This window comes from Lithobates pipiens, unplaced genomic scaffold (genome assembly GCF_037356315.1).
Source record: "Lithobates pipiens isolate NorthernLeopardFrog02 unplaced genomic scaffold, aLitPip1_a1.2 Scaffold_16, whole genome shotgun sequence".
NCBI classification, from domain to species: Eukaryota; Metazoa; Chordata; class Amphibia; order Anura; family Ranidae; genus Lithobates; species Lithobates pipiens.
The window spans coordinates 153,752,875-153,773,140 of NW_027507748.1; positions in this window are offsets into that span (position 1 = coordinate 153,752,875).

Consider the following 20,266-nt stretch of genomic DNA (forward strand, 5'->3'; position numbering starts at 1 on the left):
GACAAGTGGTCAGATTAGACTACTCACCTCTATTTCCTCATTCAGGCCTCCAGAGGCAACAGAGTCCAAGATGTAAATCCAATACGTCTCCCTCTGACAGAGACGTTTAAAACACTCTGCCAGCGGGAGCACACCGGAAATTAATTCAAATGAAGCTAGGGAAAATGAGAAGAGACCTGGATAATTTTAACTACGGTAGGGTTTTCAATTGGAAAAAAGGGCATTGTGTATCCAATAGAAACATCACATCTCATCCTCTTCCTCCTCCCATGCCCCTCATGCTATGCGATGTTGGCCCTTGGCCCCCACAGGCCCTTACTTTCATCCCACCCAGTGGATTCCATTGATAGTAATTATACACCTCATTTTGGGACACATCCTCTTACTCCTAAACCCCAACGCGATCCGACCAATAGGGTCAGAAATCAAAAACAAGTGTAAGAACAAGGGTAATAACAAAAACAAGAATAATACCAACATTAATAAAAACAATAAAACCACTAGCAGTATGCCCAGTCATGTTATGGATGCCTCCCCCAGTCAACTTCCCAGTTCTACCTCTAATTCTGTGCAAATGCGACCGGACTTTTTGACAGCAAAGTTCAGACGGAATGAATCTGTCGGTTAATTTGATCATGTGTGGGCTTCATCTGACCTTTTCTGACGAAAAATCTGATGGACTTTAGAAATAGAATATGTTTCAAATCTTTCCGCCAGAACCAGTTCCTATAGAGAAAACCGCTCGTCTGTATGCAGGTCCAACGGACCAACAACGGCGCAAGGGCAGCTATTGGCTACTGGCTATTGAACTTCCTTTTTCTAGTCCCGTCGTACGTCATCGTGTTAAACAATCGTACTTTGGTGTGATCATGTGTAGGCAAGTCCGTTTCAGCGGAACTCCGATCAAATGTCAGTCGAAAAGTGTGTCAGAAGTTCATTCCAGCGGAAAGTTCGGTCATGTGTACGCAGCATAATACTACAGTTTGAGATCTTGCACCATCAACCCCTATTCCCTCTGTCCCTGGCACCTCCACCCTATGTGGAGCTAACAGTGTCAGTCAAACCGATTCCACACTTCCATTAGTTTGGTCTCTTTTTCACATTGATGTTGGGACCCAGGACAAACCAAAATTCTCAGATGATCAAACTCAACAACAGCTTGGACTTTACGCAACAATTGGAACAAGCCCCTTCTGCTCACACCCAATCTGATTCTCATGATTTTTTAGCACTTTCCCCCTTGCTAACCAACAGTCTATCCTCAGGGAAAAGAAAATTAGAATCGACTCGAACATCGGCTGTTCGCACGTTCAGTGAATACCGTACGTTATGGGCCGTTCGTGCCAAATTCGCGTGGTGCTCACGGCCCACAATGCACTGCGCCATCGCAGTGCATTACTGGCTCATGATTGGCCAAGCATGCACTGTGACCTCGCATGCTTGGCCAATCACAGCGCCGGCAGCGAGGAGAGCCTGTGGCCAATCATAGCTCAGGCTGTGTAGTACACGCCCCACACTATATAAGGCCACCAGCGTGGCGGCCTTGTGTAGTGTGTTGGCGTCTGTAGGAGTGGGTGTTCTCTGTGTACCTTCAACACAGTATACACCGTTCGTTATCGGTCGATTTAGCGTTCTTTCTCTTCTGTAATTGAGCTTTTAGCAATCTGCAGGAGTTTGTGGGTGTTGTCTGTGGGCCCTGACCGCAGTATACACCATTATATCCACCTATATAGCTAGCTATATTGCTCTTCTGTAATAGAGCTTTCAGTCAGTTGTAGGAGATTGTGCGTGTTGTCTGCGTGCCCTAACCGCACTATACACCATTATATCCACCTATATAGCTAGCTATATTGCTCTTCTGCAGGAGCTAGTTGATGTTGTGTGCCTCCAGCACAGCACAGTATACACCAATATCTACCCTTTAATTCCTGTTCTATAATAAAGGCATCTGCAGGAGTTAGTGGGTGTTGTGGTTTTCCCATCTCCCTTCAGGCCATTACCATGTCTGGAAGGCCAACAAGGAGAGGCAGACAGGCGCGAGCCGATAAAAGAGGGCAAGCAGGCTCTGTGTCTAGAGACAACCTATTTTGGTCATGGAAGTGGTGCATCGTCATCATCAGCACGTGGCCATGGGACACGCTTGTCCTTACTTTCAGCAGCTGGACGTGTTGAGCCGCATCATGCCGAAGACTTGGTAGAGTGGATGACCAAGCCCTCTTCATCCTCCTCATCCTCTCTCACCCAGGCTCAGGGTACTAGCAAAGCAGCTGCCAACGCATCGTCTTCCCTCATCTCAATGTCATCATCAGTGACTCCTTCCCTAGACCGACCACGTCCTCCTGAGGAGTCCCTTGAACTCTTAGAGCACAGTGTTGGGTACATGCTCCAGGAGATTGCCCAGTGTTTTTTAGTTTCTGATGATGATACTCAGCTAGAGGAAGGCAGTAGTGTGAGCGCAGAGAGAGGGGATGCTCAAGAAGGACAGCAATCTGGCAGTCATGTTCCACAAGCTGCAGCATACTGCCAGGTTTGCTCCAGCGATGAAGAGGGAGGGGATGATGAGGGCACTGACTCCACGTGGGTGCCTGGTAGGAGAGAGGAGGAGGAGGCACATGTCCAATGAGGCAGGATGCCCTCCGGGGGCCAACTTAGGGGCAGCACACCGACTGAATCACACCGCAGAGCTCCGCCTGTGCAAGGTGCTGCCTCTACGTGTTATTCTAAAAGTTCTTTGGTGTGGGCCTTTTTTGAGACGAGTGCATCAGATCGCACCGCTGCTATTTGCAGCATATGTCTCAAGCGTATCTCGCGTGGCCAAAACATCAGCCGCTTGGGCACCACATGCTTTTTTATTTTTTATTTCAATAAATGCTTTTACATTCATGTTTAAGAAACTATATCATATTTACTAAACTATTTTATTTATTTATTTTACCCCTCCCCCCTACCCTCTTTTCTCTAATCTGTTGGCGCTTCCTGAATCCACTACCTTTTATTCTGTTAGTGCTTGTGTATAATGTTTTGTCCTTTTAAATATTCTCCACTTTTCCCACATTACCCTATATCTTTTCATTTTGTTTTCCTCCATTTTGCTAAGATATTCCATATTTTTGATGTACTCTATTCTTTGTATCCATTCTCTGATAGGGTTTTTTTTTACCTATAACCAGTTTTTGGGTATTATGGCTTTTGCCGCGTTAAGTAAGACCGGTACTAACGTATTTTTTATTCTTTTTTTGAATTGCTTACTGGTTTTTTCTTCTACCCCTTGGAACAAACACTTCCCGGGGGATAAGGGTATTTTTTCCCCTGTTATTATTTCAATATATTCTATTATTTTTCGCCAGTATTGTTTTATTTCTGGACATTCCCACCAAATATGGAATATTGTTCCCGGCAATTTACATTCTTTCCAACATAATTTAGATTTGGAGGGGTCTATTCTGTATAATTTATCTGGTGTTAAGTGCCATCTCATTAGGCATTTATAATTTGCCTCTATTGATCTTGTGTCGGATACGTGGTCGTATACGGAATTGATCATTTGGGTCTCTTCTACTTTAAAACCCAAATCTTTTTCCCATTCAACTATAGATGGTATAATACCTAGGCCCTCTATTTCCGAGAGACGATTGTATACTTGTGAAACACAGTGTTTAACTGCTGTTTTCCCCGTACATAGTTTTTCTATTGGTGTTAACGTATTTTTGTTTCTAATTGGTTTTGGGATAGAGTTAATAAAATGCTGAATCTGTAGGTATTCCCATTCTCTTAAAATTTACCAACAACTTCCGGTTCCGGCGCCACATGAGGAGGAGGTAAGCGGACTCTGCTCCCGCCGCATACCCCCTGAAAACCCGCTATAAAGCAGCGAATAGCCTCGGGGACCCCCCCTGTTCTTTGGGGAAGGTGCTGAGCCGTGGATGGACCGCTTTGTGGAGCGGTCCGGGAACCGATCGCTGACCGCAGCGATGCCCGCGCCGGCGGACACGGCCGCGTCCTTAGGCAATATGGCGCCGATACAAGGCCTTGCTGAGCCATCGCTCGTTCCATCCCTGCTCTCTGGCGCGGAGGCGCCTCATACGGCGGACATAGCCCAGGCAGTTGTGGCTTTATTAACCCCTACCTTAACTGCGTCTATAGACTCTGCTATCCAAAAGGCCATGGAACACTACAGAAACGAATTACAGGCCCAATCACAGCGCTTAACACAGGCAGAGGAAAGGATCTCCCTCATGGAAGATGACACCACTGCTCAAGCTGCTGCTCTAGCTCGCCTCACACGTACCACCAGAGATCTGTGGATCAAATTGGATGATTTTGAGAACAGAGCAAGAAGGAACAACCTGAGAATAGTGGGTTTGCCTGAATCAGTCACTGCGGGACAGCTCATGGACCTCTGCATGGTTACTATCCCGGCTAGACTAGGCCTCACTACCCCCTGTGTGGTGGAACGAGCACACCGCCTGGGACAGCTCTCTGAACAGCGCAGCAAGCCTAGAGCGGTCATAGCTAGATACCTGAACTATGCAGACAAGCACGCTATCCTGCAAAAGTTTCGCTCTCAACGCACCCTCACGATTGACGGCGTTAATCTACTTTTATTTGCTGATTATTCTGCTGAAGTTATGCGATTGCGTAAAGAATTTTCACCGATCTGTGCCTCTCTCTTTAAGAACCATATTAAGTTTACTTTGGCCTATCCTGCAATATTACATGTTACTCTTCCTAATGGCACTCGCCGCACCTTCAATACACCTTCTGAGGCGGAACGCTTCACCAATTACCCAGCAGACATGGATACCACACGTGACCCTTTGATGGAGAGTCCAACTGCTGACCTTGCCGCGGCCCCCCAGGCCACTACTGCTAACCAGCTGAGCCCCTCCAAACCACCCTACAAAAGGATTCGCTCCACTAATCAGCACCCACGCTCTGAGATCCGCTGACTCTGTCCTTGGAATCCTCCTGGCACTGCGCCCGGATAAGGGTACTGTTTAAAGTGTTTCTCACTTGGTGGTAGTCACAGCTACTACTCTAGCTGTGAGGTCTTCTGTAAGTTGGTTACCTATGATGGTGCCTGTGCACGATTACTTTGTTTGATATGTTATGTTCCACATTTATTTGTTTTTCACTGGGTCTATTGCCCATTTTTTTTAGCACTTACTTCTAATATACTGTTTAAGCGTGTCAGCCGGCCTATTTCACCTTCCCGATTGGTTGTCCCATTCTTCATATACAGCAAACAGGCTGTACCTTTACAACTTTGGGATTGACCCCCCTTCCCTAACCCCCAAACCTTCCCCCACCCCCAACCCGAGATGCTGCTGACTAATCTCGCTCTTCCCATATCCTTCCCCCTACCCTCGTCCCCCCCCGGGGAACATTATCGGCCTATCCCAGGGGGCTACTGCGCCCACTGGGAGCCGACTACCATAGATGCAACCCATGTGGAAAAAGGTGAAGTGGGCTACGGCTACTCTATGGTGGATACACCTATTATGTTTGGTTACTTTTCATATTGTATGGATCTGTTCACTTTTCCCTGTCTTTTTCTTATCCCATTCCTTTCTCTATCCTGCTACGGCCTATCTTTTCTCTTTCCCTTATACCTCTCCACAAACACCCCTGGGGGTCTCCATATATATGCGCACTCCTGGGATAGATTTGGTCTGTCTCACTGTTAATTTACATTCTCCTCATCTTGATACTACCTCACCTCAAGGCCCCTATGGCTGATGCCTTTAAGGACCGACTGAATGTAGTATCATGGAATGTTAAAGGCTTACGTTCACCCTCCAAACGCATGAAAATCCTCCGTCATCTGAAGCGATTAAAGACAGATGTGGCGCTCTTACAAGAGACACACCTGACTGACGGAGATTTTTCACGCCTTCGTAAACTGTGGGTTGGCGAAGTATTGGGTTCCCCAGCTGTGGGTCGCAAAGCGGGGGTGATTATTCTGCTTCATAAACAGCTGCAGTACACCACTCGTAATGTACGGGTGGACCCGGGGGGTCGTATGCTCACTTTGCACCTGACACTAGCTTCTAAAGACATTGCTATAACTAATGTATATGCGCCCAACTCCCCAGACTCGTTGTTTTTCGGTGAATTAGGAACTTGGATCTCCCAGGTGTCAGAGACACACCACCTGATAGGAGGGGACTTTAACTCAGTTATGAGTCCCTCTGAGGACAGGACACACACTAACCCCCGCGGGCCTACGCCTTTAACTCAAACTAGAAATGACACCACCCCCCTGGACCGTACGTTCTCGTCACAAAAGTTCACTGATGTATGGAGATTGTCCCATCCAACGGAGCGTGAATTCACGTTCTATTCACACCCGCACAAGACGTTCTCACGACTTGACTATGTCTTTGTGTCCCCTGCACTCTTGCCGCTGGTGAGGGATTCTGACATCAAGGACATGGCCATTTCCGATCATAGCCCTGTTACGGTTAGCTTGTTGAATGTTAAGCCTTCCTCTTCCTCGCCCATATGGCGTTTCCCCTCCTATCTGGCAAATAATGAGGACTTTAAACACATGTTACTCACTAGTTGGACCGAGTATACAGAGACGAATGGGGAACATATCGCCACCCCAAATCTTTTCTGGGAGGCGGGTAAAGCCTTCCTCCGAGGCAAGATTATGGCTTATGTGACACAATACAAGAGACACTCAAAGCAAAACTATATTCAAGCTAGCGAAAAACTTCGCTCCATGCACCTTGAGCTCCAACATAATCGCACACAGGCTAATGTCAGGTCATGGCAGCTAGCCAAGCAAGACTTTGATCTCTGGGCGGAAAGGCAGGAGCAGATTGCCTCCTCCTATCTGTCCATGCGCCTCCACAAGTATGGCAATAAGGCGGGTAAGCTGTTAGCCAGGCTCTGTTCAGGCTTTAAAAGACCGACCCATATCCATGCTTTGAAACACCCTGACGGATCAGTTGCTACCTCCTCTAAATTGATCAGCCAACTACTAACTGATTATTATTCCTCCTTATATGCAGAGGACCCCATCGACCACTCCGTCGCTGACCAGGTGCTCTCGAGGGTGAATCTGCCACAATTGACTGGACCTCAATTAGAAGCCATAAATGCTCCTGTTACCCTGGAGGACATTAGGGCTACAATAAAATTGATGCCCCCTTCCAAAGCACCTGGACCCGATGGATACTCGGCTGAATTTTATAAACTTACCCGTGACTTTATACCGGCCACTTTATCTAAAGTTTTTGCGGCACTATGGGATGGTGGTTCTTACCCCCCTACGGGTTCCCAGGCCTACATCAAGCTAATACCCAAACCGGGTAAAGACCCCTTATGCCCAGGTTCGTATAGGCCCATTTCTCTTATCAATGTAGATGTTAAAATAATGTCCAAAATTATAGCTTCACGGTTAGCTACCATCCTTCCTACACTCCTCCACCAGGCCCAATCAGGGTTCACTACTGGCAGGTCCGCAACACTGAATATCCGCAAGGTGCTTCTGGCACTGGAAAAAGCGAAATTATACCCGGAACAGGATTTAGCCATCATCTCTATTGACGCCGAAAAGGCTTTTGATAATATCAATTTTGCTTGGCTATTTAAGGTACTACGAGCCTTTGGCTTTTCGGGTCCAGTCACGCACTTCCTCTGCCAGATGTACACTGCCCCTACTGCCAGATTAGTTACGCCGGACTTTGTCTCGCCCACCATCTCTCTCACCAAAGGGACAAGACAAGGATGTCCCTTGTCTCCCCTGTTGTTCAATCTAGCAATTGAACCTTTATCTAGGTTATTAAATTCACCGGACGGTATCAGCGGTATTATGGTTGGGGATCAAAATCTTCAATCTGCGTTATTTGCGGATGACATTTTACTCTTTTCGTCTAATCCCCCGGCCGATTTTGTTACACTCCGTGACCTATTTGCAGAATACCGCCTATGTTCGGGATTTCGAATCAATTTTGGTAAAAGTGAGATCTTATCCTTAAATTTGCGAACAGCCATCTCCTGGCAATCTTCCTCGCCTTTTACAATGGCACAACACCACATAACCTACCTGGGAGTGCGCATAGGTCGAGAACCCTCTTCCCTCTATACCCTCAATTACCCACCCTTGATTTCTAAGATTGTACAGGAATTGGAGACCTGGGCGGGGCTGCCGTTGTCACTCTTTGGAAGATGCCATCTCTTCAAAATGGTTTCCTTTGCGAGGCTGCTCTATCCAATGCAAACCATCCCACTCCTCCTTAAACATTCTGATGTGCAAAAAATACATACAGCTTTATCCGCTTTTCTCTGGGCCAATAAGAAGCCACGCATTGCCCTTCAAAAGTTGTGTCTTCCGAAGCTTGACGGAGGGGCGGGCCTACCCAATCTCCGTTTCTATAACCTTTCATGTCTCCTGAGACAGGGCCTTGACTGGATAGCGGGCAAGTCAAGATATTCCAATCACCATCTCGAAAAGGCGCTGGTACATCCCTACACGCTCTCGGCGATCCTTCACTCCAACGTTCACGTTTTACCACCTCACCTTAAAAGCAACATTCTTATTCGGGACACTGTGGTGGCTTGGAGGGAGGTAAGGAAGCTCCTGGGCTTGCCCACAAATATTTCTGCTCATCTATCTATTCAAGGCAATCCCATGTTTCCGCCTTCTACCATTCATTCAGCTTTTGCTCAATGGGAACAGAGGGGTCTACGTACAGTGGCATCCCTCTACGAGCAGGGGCGAGGAACACTTAGATCCTTTCAATCATTGTCTCAGGAATTCTCACTACCCTCTAATCACTCGTTTTATCATCATCAACTGCTGAGTTACCTGAAATCCATTGGAGGTCTACGTCAAGATTGCCTCCGAAAGTCACCTTTGGACACTATGCTTCGACAGGGCGACTACTCCATTTCGACCCTATATTCCCACCTAATCGACTACCAGGCGGAAAAGTACCACATTGCTCCCTTCAAACAATGGGCTTCGATATTTCATGATACTACCTTGCCTGAAAGGATCCTGAAGGGATACAGACTTGTTTCCAAACTGGTTATCTCAGAAAAGTGGAGAGAAACTCAATTTAAGATCACCCATAGAGCCTACTACCCGTTCCGTACTACCACTAAGGAGCCCTCGGATGCCAAATGCCCCTGGTGCTCTCAAGATCGACCTACCCTACTACACCGTTTCTGGGACTGCACCTCTATATCTGCATTTTGGGATTCAGTCTTGGACTACATCCACTCGGTTACCGGGACACTGATACCCAAAGACCCGTTGATTTGCCTGTTTAGCTGCGACCCTCTACCCGAGTCGCTAACCTCTCCAAGTCCACTCACCCTCTCGCATTGGTCCCACCTATGCCTCCTGGCGGCACGCAGGACTATTATGAATTACTGGATTTCCACGACACCGCCAAGTCTAACTGGAGTTCAACAAACCCTCCTGTCGCTGTTCCACATAGAACGACTTGATGTTATCTCCTCCCAATTTGTTTCCACTCCCCGCTTCTTTACCAGATGGAGAGCTTACATCGAACGATCCTTTACCTCAGAGGAAATAAATAATATCATTTCCCCCTTTCGCTATACCAACTGGTACTTGCAACGAGACATAGGCAATGCATTGGGGAAACTCAAGCTGACATCATTACCGGACCATTTACCTCCCTCACAAGATGCCGCTCTTTTACTAGCTCAATTATCGCTGGACGGGTCTGACCCTACCGTGTCTGCAATGGAGGAACACCATCCCTCAGCTCAACCTTCCACATCTCAATAATTCTTCGTGGACTGGGACCCCGGACTAAGCCAAATGTTACTGTCCCTTTGTGATCCTCAGTGTAGGAGATTTTCATTTCTGTACTTCTGTATGTATAGATGATATTGTTTCTCATCTTCAAATTCTATTGTGATACCATGCAGCACCTAAATTGTGATGCGATCCTTGTCCCCCAGGGTGTTACCCCCTACCCCCCTATTTCCTTCTCGTTTCTCTTTCTTTCTTTTCCGTTTTCTCCTCTCAACTTCCTTCTCCACTCTCTTCTCTCTTGAAGGATTAAACTGCCTAATAGTTTGGCCCTTGGGGTCGATGGAGCGTTTTGCTCCTATTTTAAGCTGCTCTGATGTTTCATGTTGTTACTGCTTCAGAAAGATACTGTCCACTTCGACTGTCATTTAATTGTTTACATTTATCTTGTTTGTTCAATAAAAAATATATTTAAAAAAAAAAAAAAAAAAATTTACCAACTGTGCTTCTTAATTAAATCCTGTCTTGACATTAATTTCCCATCCCGCGTGATATCCTTTACTTGTAGATCCTTCATTTGTTTCCCTAGTTGTGTGCCGTATCCTGGGGTGAAGAAAAGCGTACCCTCTAAAGGGATTAGTGGTGAATTATATACCCATTTATTTTTCCGCTGTATTGTATCCCATTTTTTTAATACCATTAACGTGATTTCGTGTGTCCTAATACTAACTAATCAAAATTTTGGTGGAATTCAAATGTTTTTTTGTAATTGTGAACCATTAAGTGTCTCCTCCATTTTTACCCATTTTTTTTTGGTGCTTAAATTTGTCCATTCCACCAATCTCGCTAAAATAATTGCAAGATAATATCTGTATGTGTCTGGTAGTGCCATTCCTCCCCTATTTTTTTTTCTAGTTAATAAATTATATTTTATCCTAGGTTTTTTATTTTGCCATATAAATTTTAAAAATAAAGTTCTTATTATTTTAAAAAAACTATTTGGAATATTTATCGGAAGCATTTGGATTTTATATGTAATTTTTGGTAATACCACCATCTTCAACACATTAACTCTTCCTGTCCATGTAATTGTTCCTTTATTCATCTTCCCTAGCAGTGTTTTGATTTAATTTACGAGTGGAATATAGTTAGCTTGATATAACCCCTGAAGTGTCTTTGTTATTTTAATCCCTAAATATGTTATTTCTTTATTTTCCCATGTAAAGGGGAATTCTTGGCGTATCTTTTCCTCTTCCCGGATATCTACTCCTATATTCAAAATAACTGTTTTGATTGGGTTTATTTTAAAGTTAGATAGGGCCCCATAGTCTCTAATTTCTTTTATCAAACCAGGTAACGGCAATCCAGGGTTGGTCATATATAGGAGTATGTCATCCGCATATGCAGCCATATGCAGCCACTTTATGTTCCTCTCCCCCCAGTCTTACTCCTCCTATATCAGAATTATTACGAATCTTTGCTAGTAGTGGCTCCAAAGCTATTACATATAGTAAGGGCGAGAGGGGGCACCCCTGCCTTGTACCATTTAGCATGTCAAATGTGGACGACATACTCCTGTTCACCGCCACTCTGGCTGACGGATGGGTATATAGATTATTTATCCATTTCAGCATTCTTGGGCCTAGGCCTGTATTCTGTAAAGTTTCCATTATGACACACCAATCCACTCGATCGAAAGCCTTTTCGGCGTCGATCGAGATTAAAATCATTGGGGGATTGGTTTCTTTGTCCTTCCCCATTAATAGCAGAGTCCGGAGACTATTATCTCGGATGGGCACCACATGCTTGATCAGACATATGTTGACCTGCCATGCAGCTCGTTGGCAAGCGTACCTTAAAGACCCACACCAAAGAACAAAGCGGACCTCTCCTTGCTCCTCATCAGCTGGGATATTTTGTCAGCTCTGCAGGGGCAAGCCGAGAGGTGATTGACGCCATGCCACCTTAAGCCAGGAATGGTGGTTTGCGACAATGGCACCAACTTCCTCTCCGCCCTCCGACAGGGACAACTGACCCATGTGCCCTGTGTGGCTGACGTCCTTAACCTGGTGGTGCAGTGGTTCTTGGGCAGGTACTCGGGCTTACAGGATGTCCTGAAGCAAGCCAAGAAAGTCTGTGTGCATTTCTGCCGATCATTTAATGCCTGTGCTCGGCTGGCTGAGCTCCAAAAGGAGTTGAACCTGCCCAAGACCCGCCTTATATGTGACATGCCCACCAGGTGGAACTCAACGTTGGCCATGCTGCAGCGGCTGCACACGCAGCAGAGGGCCATCAATGAGTACCTGTGTGACCACGGCATCAGGACAGGGTCAGGGGAGCTCGGTTTTTTCTCACCACGCCAGTGGGGCATGATCAGGGATGCATGCACTGTCCTGTCACTGTTTGAGGAGGCCACAGGGATGGTGAGCAGTGACAGTGCATGCATCAGTGACACTGTACCTCTTGTCCACCTGTTGGAGCATACACTGTGTGGAATAATGGACAGGGCACTTGAGGCAGAACAGAGGCAGGAAGAGGAGGACTTCCTTGCCTCTCAAGGCCCCCTTTATCCAGACAGTGTTCCTGCTGTCCCACCCATCACACAGGAAGAGGACGAGGAGGAGGAGGATGATTGTGTCAGCTTGGAGGTGGAGGCTGGCACTCAGCATCATCAGCAGCAGCAGTCTTGTAGGGATGATTTACAGTCCCAAGAAACCCGTGGACTTGTACGCGGCTGGGAGGAGGTAGCTGCGGATCATGTTGTCCTTAGTGACCCAGAGGACTCCGGACCGAATGCCTCAACTAACCTACGCTGCATGGCCTCCCTGATCCTGCAAAGCCTGCGGAAGGATCCTCGTATTCTTCGGATCAAGGAGAGGGACCATTACTGGGTGGCCACTCTCCTTGATCCACGGTACAAGGGTAAGGTTGCCGACCTTATCTTGCCATCACAGAGGGAGCAGAGGATGAGACATCTCTGGGAGGCCTTGCAGAAAGGTCTGTGCAATGCGTTCCCATAGACTGGGAGGTTACAAACTCCTGGTCCTGGACAACGTGTTGCTAAGAAGGAGCGGTGGAGAAGGTGGCCGTCTGACCGATGCCTTCAGACAATTTTTTAGTCCGCAGCCCCAAGGTATGATCGGTTCCAGCAACCATCGCCAGCGTCTGATTTATATGGTGCAGGAATACCTAGGGGCAAGGTCAGACTTGGACACCTTTCCCACCGAAAATCCTCTGGCTTACTGGGTCTTGAGGATGGATCACTGGCCAGAGCTTGCACAGTATGCAATTGAGCTACTGGCCTGTCCTGCATTCAGCGTTCTTTCAGAACGCACCTTCAGTGCTGCTGGTGGCTTTGTTATCGATCACAGGGTGCGCCTGTCCACCGACTCGGTTGATCGACTGACCTTCATAAAGATGAATCAGTCTTGGATCACCCACAGCTACCAAGCACCTGAAGCTGATGTAACCGAATAATTTTTTGGGGGAAATATCACATCCCTTTAAGACTGCCTATGCTGATGCTGCGTGACTGTCCTGTTATGTTGATTGTTTATCCTCTTCCTCTTCTGCTGATATGTTGGAAGAACATTTTTGGTTCTGGGTGATGCCACTAGCCCAATTTTTCAGCCCCTGTTTAACAGGGGCATTTAATTACAATTTTTGATGCAATGCTTTGCAGCAGGGCTCATTCCTGCCTCACAACTAGAGTATATGGGAGACATTGCAGTGTCGTGGTACCAGCACCAGTGCCTAAGGCCCAATTTTTCAGCCCCTGTTTAACAGGGGCGTTTAATTACAATTTTTGATGCAATGCTTTGCAGCCGGGCTCATTCCTGCACTACAACTAGAGTATATGGGAGAGGTTGCAGTGTCGTGGCACCAGCACCAGTGCCTAAGGCCCAATTTTTCAGCCCCTGTTTAACAGGGGCATGTAATTACAATTCTTGATATAATATTTCACAGCAGGGCCCATTCCTGTGCCCGCCGAGAGTAACTGTGAGGACTTATAGTGTTGTGGCACCAGCACCACAACCACCAAAGGCCCAATTTTTCTACCACTGTTCAACTATGGCATGTAATTACAATTCTTGATATAATCGTTCTCAGCAGGGCGCTCCAGCGCCCACCAAGAGTCACTTTGAGGGCTTACAATGTTGTGGCAACACCAACACCTTGTTCCGCCATTTCTGCAGAGCATATAGGGCAGGCCCCTACTTTCAAACATCCAACTTACAAACGTCTCCTACTTGCAAACGGAAGGAGACAACGGGAAGTGAGATGAAAAAAGACGGACGGCAAAACAAATTATACAGGGGTGATAACCCTTCCCTATGTTTTCCAAAAAGCTTAAAAATAGATTTTTTGACTGGAGCTACACTTTAAAAATGTACCAGTTCAAAATTACAAACAGATTCTACTTAACACAACAAGCCTACACAGTCCCTGTCTTGTTTGCACCGCCTGTATACTGCTGTTCTGAGTATATAGGGCCTGGGGGCCCCCCATCTTTCCTTTTTTTAATATGGGTACGGGGTTCCCCTTAATATCTGTACAAGACCCAAAGGGGCTGGTAATGGGCAGGGGGGCTACCCATGCCATTTTTCTCAATGATTTTCATCCATATTGCCGAAACCAGATATTACATTAAAACCGCAAGCAGTTTTAAATGACTTTTTTTCCGTTAAATATCATTTTGTGCAGGGACTGTTCTAAACACGGGAAGCACGTGGCACTTCACAGGCATACTTAAAATTAGCACTTTTTATTTTGAATGTTCGAGTCCCATAGACTTCAATGGGGTTCTAAAGTTCGTACGAATTTGCGGTCCGTTCGAAAGTTCTGATGCGAACCGAACTGGGGGGTGTTCGGCTCATCCCTATCAAGGGGGAAAGCGGCAAAATAAACCACGGGGACAAATCCCTAAAACAGTAAAAATCTTCAATTTATCTTCTTAAATTTTGTCCACAGCAGAAACTTCCATTTTGCAACAAGGTCTTAATTTTGTTCAATTATCTTTACTAAATTCGTTCAGTTTCAGCCGTAATCTTACCCTAAAATGTTACTACAATATTAAATCACAGAAGGTCCATCCCTGTACATTCGGCTTCAACAATAGGAACCCTCGATTCATCAGACTTGGATATTCCCAAGGATTTATAGAGTATAGAGAGTGATGATGAAGATGAGGACTTGCTCCTCTTCATGCAACATCTCTCTACTTCTCCTCCAGTACAACACAGTAAATTTAGGCCCAAATCTGTGTTTAATCCAACTCACGTCAAAGGTCCTTACCTCCAAACTTTTCACCAAGTTGTTTACTCAGACATGCAAAAATGATGTCAACATACCCATAATAGTCATTCCAATCATTCCAACCTCACCTCTCATGAAAAAACAGCTTTATATAATATCACTAAAAATCCTGATCTAGTCATTAAAACAGAGGACAAAGGCAGAGGTATTGTAGTCCAAAATGGCAGTGACTACGTGGCGGAAGCCTGCCGCCTGCTGTCATACATACAAAAAGTTGCGCAGTGACCCTCTACCTAATTTTATTATAGAAGTCAAAACGTTTAAGGATAAGGCTAAAGACAAAGACATCATCTCCAAACACGAGTATACCTTATTCAAAAAACACTATTTTTCCACTTCATAATTCTATCATATCCCCAAAATACACAAAAGTACTCATAACCCTCCAGGTCAACCAATTGTCACAGCTATAGACAGTATTACCAGCCCTATTTCCCAGTATATCGATTAGTTCTTGCAAACTCTTGCTACAAGTCTTCCCTCTTACGTCCAAGACGGTATACATCTTATGGAACAACTAGAACTTTACACATGGGAGCCCACATACATGTGGGCGTCCCTTGATGTAAATTTACATGACACATCTATTCCACACGAGATAGGCCACAGGACAACTGCAAGTTTCCTTTCCTCTGATCCTTTATTCAATCCGGGCCAGTCAGAGTTCATTTTGGAGGCCCCAGTATTCTGCCTGACCCACAATTACTTTGAGTTTGATGGAGAATTTTATCTTCAAGTAAAGGGCACAGCTATGGGGAAAATTTTGCCCCCAGCTATGCCAATTTGTCCATGGGGCTTTGGGAAGCCAATTATATCTGGCTTAACAATCCCTATACCTCCCATATAGTTTTCTATGAGAGGTATATTGACGATATTATCGTCATTTGGGATGGCCCAGAGCCCCTCTTCCTTGATTTCCTGAAACATTGTAACAACAATGCTTATGGTTTAACATTCACCTCAGAACATGATTCATTACAATTAGCTTTTTTAGATTTAACGTTATTTCATCAAGAAGGTAAAATTTTGGGCAAAAATTATACCAAGCCTACAGCTGGCAATTCATTTTTACACCATCACAGCTGTCAACATCCGAGGTGGATTTCCAATATTCCAAAAAGCCAGTTTTGCAGGCTTCGTAGGAATTGTACTAAAGAATCAGATTATATTTCTGAAGGGTTCCTTTTAAAACAAAAATGTATCAAAAAATGCATTTCCACCTAAACTTATTTACAAAGCTTTTCAATTCTATTTGTCTGAGCATCCTTTATCATCTAAAGACATGGATCAGTCTACGGTACAACCAGTCAGGTTTGTCACTCAATTTCACACTCAACACAAAGCAATGGAACGTATTCTGGATAAACATTGGGCTATTCTACTCCAAGACCCACAGTTAAAATCCATTATTACACCAAAGCATAGCGTAGCATCCAGTAAATACAAATCCCAACAAGGACCGCAAAATGTATTTCCATGTCTCATCCCCTTGGTTGGGATGTATCAGTGTCGCAAAAAACTATGCTTGACATGCAAACATGTCAATCATGGTCAAAAAGAGTTCACAAATAAAGGTAACACCTACCAGATAAGCAGTTTTTTAACTGTCCTACAGAGTTTGTAATCTACTGCCTGATCTGCTCATGTGGCTTGCACTACGTGGGTAGAACTATATTCGCTTTGAGGAAGTTTGGGGAGCACCACCGTCTCATAGAGGCAGGAGATGACACACACAGTGTTCCCCTACACTTCCTCAAAAAAATATGATCATTCCTCGTCAGGCCTTAGGGTCTGAGTTATATTTCCGATGCGCTCCCGCTGGCAGAGTGTTTTAAACGTCTCTGTCAGAGGGAGACATATTGGATTTACATCTTGGACTCTCTTGCCACTAGAGGCCTGAATGAGGAAATAGAGGCGAGTAGTCTAATCTGACCACTTGTCTCTTTATTCTTTCCTTCATCCACTGTAGTCACAGTACTCCTATCACCATTGCTCCTTTGGGTTTGTCCATGTCTGCATAAGAGCATAATATACCAGCCAGACATTGACATATCATAGCCATCCTAGTGGCTTTTACATTTACATTTTCAATACATTTTCTTCATCCAGGCTGTCTTTTTCAGTTTTAATTAATTATTTTTTGATGGGACCCTTAGTGTCTTCTTCTTCTATAAGTAAGCAAAGTCATCTGCATATAGCATTTTTGCAGTATAGTTCCTTTTTTGTCAGTATTATTTTTCCACTTTACGTTCCCTTTCTCTCTCTCCCCTCCCCAGCTTATTCATAGGGCCACAAGTTTTTAGTTAAATGTGTAGTAATTATACATACATTATTCCCTACCACATCTCCATATACAAAAACATAATTTCCTCTCTTTTTTCTTTTTATATTATTATCATTTATTATTATTATTTTAATTTTAATTTTAATTTTTACATTTATTTTTAATTTTATATTTGTTTTTATTTTTATTTTTAGTTTCATTTCCTTTTATTATTTGGTTCTGTTTGTGCTTCTTTTTTCTTTTTTCATAATTTTTATCAGCATATTTGTTTTATGCCGTCCCCTTTTTTTAGTTATTACTGTTACCCCATCCTCCTGTCATTCAGGGCAGGTGAGTGATCAACATTTTGATTTTACCACCATCAACGCAACACACATTTTGTTTTTTGTTTTTCCCGGGGTTTTTTCGATTGTCTACATTTGCCCCTTTTTTTCGTAAAACTTGCAATGTGAGTTGAAAGTGCTTTTAAGGTGTTTTTAATTTGTTTTCTAATTAATCAACTATTTGTTGCTATGTTATTTTAATTCATTCATTCACTTTTTAATTTGTTACATTTTGAATGCTAATCAGTCATTGTTTTATTTATAATGTTATGTTACGAGCATCTGCGTTGTTATTATTGTGAGTCATTATAACCTATCAGCGCATCCTGCTGTCTTTATAAATGTTGACCTATCATAGGCCTACGTTAAGCCTGAAGAAGGAGCGTGACTCCGCAAATGCGTCGCCTAGTTTCCGGAAGTGGCATCTTCCTCATGGTTGTCAGCATGCGCTTCAAGGACAGGAAGTGTCAGCAACCATCGACGCAGCCTGCTTCCCGGACACTACCATCATCCAGCCCATAGATCTTATTCACCTCATGGATATCCTGCAACTTATGCTTGCATGTCTGTCACTTGTGTACCTTTGTGAGTACAGTGTTTACAGCTTTCATTAAAACACTATTATATTTACTGCACTTAGAGTGGCACCTTTGTTCTATTCCTAGTCTCTTAAAGTATAACCAAATGCAAATGTTTTTTTTTTTTTTAGTTTGGGATAGAAGGGAGAGGAATTAGAATCTCTGTCAGTTTTTATTGCTGTGTGTGCCCCCATTAAGGAGATTCACCCTCTCCATTTGTCTTGTGTACCATTATTAGTGAAATCGAAAGTAAAAGAAATTACCCACATTTTGGGTCGTCCCCAGAAAAGTAATAGAGGGGAAATCTTCCAATAGGTACACAAATTCTGATGGCCCGGGGGTCCCCAAGGAATTCCCTTCATTTACAGAGATTTCCTCCCACTTCCTGTATGGCTATGGGACAGGAAGTGAAGTGAAATCTCTGAAATGGGACACATATGGCGAAAAGAAAATCTGATAGGGTTTGTAACCCTTCCTTACTCTATCCAAAATGAAAAATATAATGTTTTGTCTATAGTTCTACTTTAACTCCTTTTCTCCAGTCTAGCTGTATCTAGAACTGCTGTGTCTGCGGCCTCATGCAAAATGGTTATAGATCAGGAACTGGTTGGTTTTCCATTATATATGTGTTCTCCCCCTAGCTGCATGCACATAAAATGTTCTATGAAAATTACTGTATGTAGAGCACATATATAATATATCATACAGTATATAATTAACATATAGGTTGTTAGGTTAGGCTATTGTGCATTAAAAATATACAGGGCATGAGATAGATATAGATAGATATATATATATATATATATATATATATATATATATATATATATATATATATACCAGATAGACCAGCCTGTGAGCCAAAACAAATGACAATTTTCTGGTTAAATTGGCGCAGGACCCCAAAGCTGAAATCTGGCTAATTGTCCTCACCTCATGTCCACCACAGCTAATTGCTGACACTAAATCTGTAGCTATGTGATGTGCTGGATTTTGAGTCTTCTATCTTGCTCACTACAAGAGAGAAGGGTCCTTCTTAAAGTGGCCATGTTGCTGCTCAAATGAGGTTGGCACTTTCCATTCGATTTTCAGCGGTTCCTCAATGGCATTGCAAAGGGTCACATGAGTGGGAATAGTAAGTAAGTAGAGCTAGAGTTTTTTTTCTTTAAAATGGAGGAATGGTCCAGAGCTGGGTATGGTTGGAAAGCGGTGGTTAAGTTGTCAGAGATAAGCTTCAGCATTACTATATCAAACTCCAAATGACAGCCTTGTGGTAAAACCTGAGCAATAAGAAAATGTGTATAATCTCACTATTGGAAGCTTCTATTAGGACCCTACCAAGGACCTACACAGGATGGGTCTGAAGAGGTTCTCTGTTCTTTGCCTTGAACTTTTTCCTAAAACCCCAGCCCCTCTAACATGCCAATGCAAACAGTAGGATAATATGGCACTCTCTGGATATGGCTATATAATGCTAATAAATGGGTATGGGGTAGGTTACTGAACTGGGCAATAAAAAAAGTCCATATAAAACAACATACCAAGTTGAGTGTATAATCAAACAATATAACAGGAAATCCATGAAGGTATGAAGATACTTAGTATCCAGGAGTAGAGCTCTATCAAAGAAAGCAGGCACTAAACCAGCAAGTAAAGGCAAACTTATTTATATTGTCACCCAAGGTGGTTGGTAAGTAGGCAAGTATAAAATGGATTAACAAGAGTAATAACGCAATTTAGCATACAAAGTGATTAACAGTAAGGACTAGGCATTAAATACATTTTGCGTCCAGATCAGCATAAACAGTAGTAAGGCCACCTCAATTGCAGCAGTGAGCAGCAATACAGTTTAATCTACCGAGTGCTGGAACTGTACTGCCAAAGTGCATTTATGGCAGTGATGCAAGTCCTAGACTGACTGGGTATGCACTGTCCAAAAGAAAAGTAGAATGGTAACAGAGGGAACAGGGGAACAAATAAGACTTGCAGAAAAATTATTACAGTAGGGGCAGTCCTTTGGGATGGT